This window comes from Orycteropus afer, unplaced genomic scaffold (assembly GCF_000298275.1).
Source record: "Orycteropus afer afer isolate SDZICR_OR568_19922 unplaced genomic scaffold, OryAfe1.0 scaffold00020, whole genome shotgun sequence".
Lineage (NCBI taxonomy): Eukaryota > Metazoa > Chordata > Mammalia > Tubulidentata > Orycteropodidae > Orycteropus > Orycteropus afer.
The window spans coordinates 5,495,950-5,501,779 of record NW_006921607.1 but is presented as its reverse complement, the minus strand read 5'-3'; the positions used below and the strand labels follow the sequence as shown (position 1 = coordinate 5,501,779).

General features: G+C 43.3%; 1 non-coding gene across 1 annotated transcript; it reads left to right on the top strand.

Moving 5' to 3' along the window:
- Positions 1 to 1,139: 1,139 nt before the first annotated feature.
- LOC122152206 lies at positions 1,140 to 1,242 on the top strand. Its single transcript, XR_006164444.1, has one exon. It is a non-coding gene; the product is annotated as a U6 spliceosomal RNA (small nuclear RNA).
- The last annotated feature ends 4,588 nt before the right edge of the window (positions 1,243 to 5,830 follow it).

The following is a 5,830-nucleotide window of genomic DNA, read 5'->3' as shown; positions in this document are numbered from 1 at the left end:
CCAACTCAACGGTACATAACAACACTTCTCTGAAAAACCCCATAATCGTGAGTATGGTCTGTGAGTTCTGTGTGGCCACTGCAATGAATTACCAAACCCAGCAGAGAAGTAGATTGTGCTGTGGAAGGGACAACCAGTATCAGAATTGGTAGAAAGGTTGGAGACAGGAGTTATGTCTGACCTCGGCCCCATAGGAATCAGCCTTGGGCTATTGATCTCTATTGTACTTCCCCCTTGTGGAATTACAGGAGGTCAGATACCCACTGCCACACCATTTTCATACCTAGCTTCAGGAGCATACAGCATCATTTTCACTGTATTCTGTTGACCAAAGCCATAACACTTGTAGCTCAAATTCAAGGAGAGGAGAAATGGAAACAGATTGCATCTCTTGATGAGAAAAATAGTAACATCACGTTGCAAAGAGATGTGTACACGGATGGGCAGAATTGTGGCCATCTTTGCAAACAGTATGCCACACTGAGTAACCATTTATGTGGAACTGGTTCAATAAAGCATGGTACATGGAATTGTGGTACATACGTGGACTGTAGATTCCTGGGTGGCACAAATGGTTTGCTCTTGGCTACTAACTGAGAAAGGTTGGTGGTATGAATCCACCCAGCGGCCTTGCAGAAGGAAGAATTGACGATCTGCTTCTCATAGGTCACCACTATGAAAAACATATGAAACACATTTCTACTCTGACACCCAAGGGACCGCCATGAATCAGAATCAACTCAATATAACGGGGTTGGTCTTTTTTTTTTTTTTTTTTACATGGACTACATGTAACTGTTAACAACAATGAGAGCTGATATTTTTTGAGCACTTAATATGTATCAGACACTGCATGAGGTGTCTTCGTATATTAACTCATTTAATCCTCAGAACAACCCTGTGTAGCTGGTATATTTTTATGCTTATTTTAGAGAATAAGCACACCAGGTCTCAGAGTGATCATACAGCTTGTCCAAGGTCACATAGTAAGAGGCAAAGAATGAAGACAATACAATGTCCTTTGCTGACATGAAAAGCTGGCCCTGACACACTGTTAGAGGATGAAAAGCAAGAGATGAGACAATAGTTTGATCAGAACACATTTTTTTGAAAAACACATTAAAAAATGGGTAGATGTTGTGCTTGCTTCAGCAGCACATATACTAAAATTGGAACAATACAGAGGTTAGCATGTCCCCTGCCCATAGATAATATGGAAACTGTGAAGTGTTCCATATTATACTGTTGTTAGGTGCCATCAAGTCGGACCCGACTCATAGCGACCCTCCTTGGGTTTCCGAGGCAGTATCACTACGGAAGTAGATTGTCCAACCTTTCTTCTGAGGAGTGGCTGGTGAGTTTGAACCACCAGCCTTCTGGTTGCAGTCAAATGCCTTAGGCACTGCACTAGCAGTTGTTGTTAAGTACCGTCAAGTCAGACCCTACTCACGGAGCTCCCCCATATTATACTATAAACAAATAATCATTTATGAAGAGGTACATAGATATGCTAAAGAGGTTGGAAGGGTGTAAGGGAGCTCACCCACATGCAGCGTTAGGTTTCAATGTGGATATTTCTACATATCTAATTGTAAGTGCTACATGTATATTAATATATACCATAGAGCATACAAGGGGCACAGTCATGGAAATTTCTTAGACATAATCAGACACCTCACGGGATGAAGTTCCTAGACTAGAAGGCAAAGGACCATACACTGGGGGGATATCTATGTCAATTGGCACAATATAGTTTGTAAAGACAGGGTTCTGTATCCTACTTTGGTGAGTAGCATCTGGGGTCTTACAAGGTTATGAGTAGCCATCTAAGATACAACTCTTGGTCTTCTTCAGTCTGGAGCAAAGGAGAATAAAGAAAACCAAAGACTCAGGGGAGCAATGAGTCCAAAGGACTAATGGATCACATGAACCACAGCCTACATGACCCTGAGATGGTGCCCGGCCACCACTACTGAGTGTTCTGGCTAGGATCACAGCAGAGGGTCCTGGACAGGACAGGAGAAAAATGTAGAATGAAAAATCAAATTCACACACACACACACAAGACCAGATCTACTGGTCTGATTTAGACTGGAAGAATCCCCAGGACTGTGGCCCTGAGACAGCCTTCTGACCTGGAACTGAAGTCATTCCGAGAGACCACCTTTCAGCCAAATAATAGACAAGCCCATGACATAAACAATAACATCTTAGAGGAATGTGATCCTTAGAACAGTCACATGAGATCAAAAGGACATCTGCCCAAAAACAAAGTCAGAAAGGGGTAGAAAATTCAGATGAAAGAAAATGGGGAAACCAGGGTAGAAATGGAGAGAGTGCTGACAGGAGGAGTGCAAACAGTGTCTTGGAGCATTTTATGTACAAACTATCTGATGGGAAACTAATATACTCTGTAAACTTTCACCCAAATCACAATTAAAAAAAATTTTTTTTTTTAAAGAGTAGATGTATATGTGTTGTATAATTTTAGATAAAAGTCAGGAAGGATTTGCCACAGACTTAAGGGAGCTTATCTCGGAAGAGGAAGAGGAAGGAACTGCTACTTTAAATACTTTTGACTACACTGTTTGAATTTTTTTACAAGCATGAAGTTTTATTTCAAAACCCCATAAAGTAGAAAATACTTTTTAAATGTCCTTCAACTTTCCCCTCACTTCTGTCTTTTTCTATTTGGTTTTTACTTTTACTGTTTATTTTTGCTTTTGGCACCACCCTAGTCCAGGCCCTTATCAATTCTGGCCTGAAGTTTGTAACTGCCTCAGGCCCCCCTCCCCCCCACTTACAGTGGGTGCTGTGCACTGATGCTGGAGGAAAGTCTAATAACCACCACTTTTATTCGTGTGCAAGAGTTTTTAATGGCATCGCATGGCCTGCAGGGAAAATTCAAACTCCTTGGGCTGGTGTCCTGGGCGTTTGTAAATTTGTGTGCAAGTTGGTTGGATACCAGCTCGGTCACTTACTAGCTGTTAGGGATTGAGATGTGTCCTTTCAAAATACATGTTAAGAGTTCTCGCCTCTGTATCTGCGGATGTAATACTGTTTGGGAATAGGGTTTTCTTTGTTATCTTCATGTTCCTTCTTGTTTTGGGCTGTCCAGTTGATTCCAACTCCTAGAAACTCCATGTGGCAGAGTAGAACTGCTCCATAGGGTTTTCTTGGCTGTCTTCATTATGGAAGCAGGATGCTAAGTGTTTCTCCTGTGGAGCCATGGGGAGGTTCAAATCACCAACCTTTTGGTTAGCAGCCAAGTACTTAACCACTGTGCCATCAGGACTCTTTAATGAGACATATCGGCATAGAACTACAGCCTAAACCTAATCACTTCTAAGTGATAAAAAGAGCAGATTAGACACACAGGCAAGCATGTACAGGGGGAAGACAGATACTAACTGATGAATCCTCCAGGCCAGAAACTCCAAAGATTACTGGCTACTAGAAGCTGACATGGGTCATCCCTGGGTGGTGCAAATGGTTAAATGCTTTACTACTTGCTGAAAGGTTGGTGGTTCAGACCCACCCAGAGGAACATAGGAAGCTAGGTCTAGCAATCTGCTTCCGAAAGGTCACAGCCTTGAAAACCATATGGAGTAGTTCTACTCTGCCCACATGGGGTTGCCATGAGTGGGAATCGACTGGCGGCAACTGGTGGTTATGTTTGTGTGTCAGCTTGGCTGGGCCTAGTTGAGCTGCTGGGCAGCTGGTGGTAGTTATTCCCCATGATGAGACAGGCAATCAGCTCCATGGTGGGATCTACCACAGGCAGCTGAGTAGCTGCCTTTGGGTATGTGGTCTGCTTCCCGTATATAAGCAGCAGCTTTGGGAATGGTCTCCAGCTTATGGCACCTTGAACCCTGCATGTAGCCATGTCATTGTTTAGCAGCTTGCCATGTTCTGTCAACCTTGGGACATAATAGACTTGGATTAATGGCCTGCCATGTGATTTGGTAATATCGGGACTGTGCCTTTTTATTTGTCAACCTTGGGCTTGGCAGCCTCAGCAGCCAGGAGCCGTCTGAGTGAAGAAAAGCCTCTACCTTCAGTGGGCCAGGAGCTGGAGGCAGAGCTGAAGGCCAAGGTTGAGGGGCTTTCACCCAGCCCCTAGAGCCTGGCACTTTGAACTTGGACTTAAAGCCTCCAAACTGTAAGAGAATAAACTCCTGTTTGTTAAGGCCGTCCCATTTGTGGGATATTCATGTCAGAGCAATAGTAGGGAACCAGAACAGCAACTAACAACAGCAGAAGCTGAAATAGACAAGGAAGGATCTCCTCGAACCACACCCTGAATTCAGACTGCTGGTCTCCTGAACTGTAAGAAAATAAATTTCTATTCTTTAAAGCAACTCGCTTGTGGTAGTTCTGTTTTAGCAGCACTAGGAATCTAAATTGGGTAACCTACTTCTGTAGTGATACTGCCTCTGCAACCCAAGGAGGGGTCGCTATGAGTTGGGTCCGACTCGACGGCACATAAGAACAACAAAAGGAAACTAAGACACTAGCGGTACACTGGACCTCTCTGAGCCTTAGTTTCCTCCTCTGTTTAAAAATAAAAATGAAGGAAAAGAAGGTGTAACGTTACATACAATGTGGCATGTGGTAAATTAGAGTACTATTCACCCTCTCCCTCCACTAGGAGTGGTTGGTACTTCCCTGCCCCGTTGATATTAGGCTCAGCCACGTGTCTGGAACACATAAGTCGGGATTGACTTGACAGCAAATGTTTGTTGCTGCTGTTTTTGCCACGAGCAGTGGAGCTGTCAATGGTGAATTACATCTTTCAAAACAGTCCCAACAGTCAAAATTGCTAGAGACAAGTCTGAAAGAAAAACAATTTTGTATTTTAGTGTCGAGTTTGTATTTAATTCTCATTTGTAGTTTTTTTTCATGAACGCCATGTCTTTTGAATCACAAGAAGCTAAACATGTAGGAAGAGAATGCCCTGTCTCAATTCAAGAAAGCAGTAGTGCCTATCCAAACCCCCTGTATCAAGCAGGATTGTCCCAGGAGGCTGAAAGTTACCTGAATTGAAAGTACAGCTTGGAGTCAAGCCCAATGGAGCCCAGCCAAGATCAGCCAAACTCTAATCTACTGCAGATGAGAGAGGGAGAAATCAGTGTTTGCTCCTGTAAGCCACCAAGTTTTAGGGTGCTTTGTTATGCAGCATTGTTAAAACAGTGGCTAGCTGATATTGGATCCACAATCAACATCTGTGGAAGCAGTAGTCAAGAAATCGGACTTCATACTGCAGTGGGAAAATATGCTGCAAAAGACCTCTTTAAAGTGTTGAAGAACAAAGATGTTACTTTGAAGACTAAGATGTGTGTAACCCAAGCCATGGTATTTTCAGTCACCTCAAATGCATGGGAAAGCTGGACAATGAATAAGGAAGACTGAAGAAGAGTTGATACTTTTGAATTGTGGTTGGCGAAGAATACTGAAAATACCACAGATTGCCAGAAGAACGAACACATCTGTCCTGGAAGAAGTGTGGCTGGAATGCTCCTTAGAAGCGAGAATGGCCAGACATCATGTCACCTACTTTGATCGTGTTGTCAGAAGGGACCATTCCCTGGAGAAGGATATTGTGCTTGGTAAAGTGGAGGGTCAACGAAGAAGGGGAAGGCCCTCAATGAGATGGGTTGACACAGTGGCTACAATGATGAGTTCAAGTATAGCAAGGATTGTGAGAATGGCACATGACCAGACAGTGTTTTGTTCTGTTATACATAGGGTTGCTATGCGTCAGAGCTGACTCGATGGCACCTACAACAACAACAAGCTGATATTGATGCATTAATGTTGTGATGTTGGG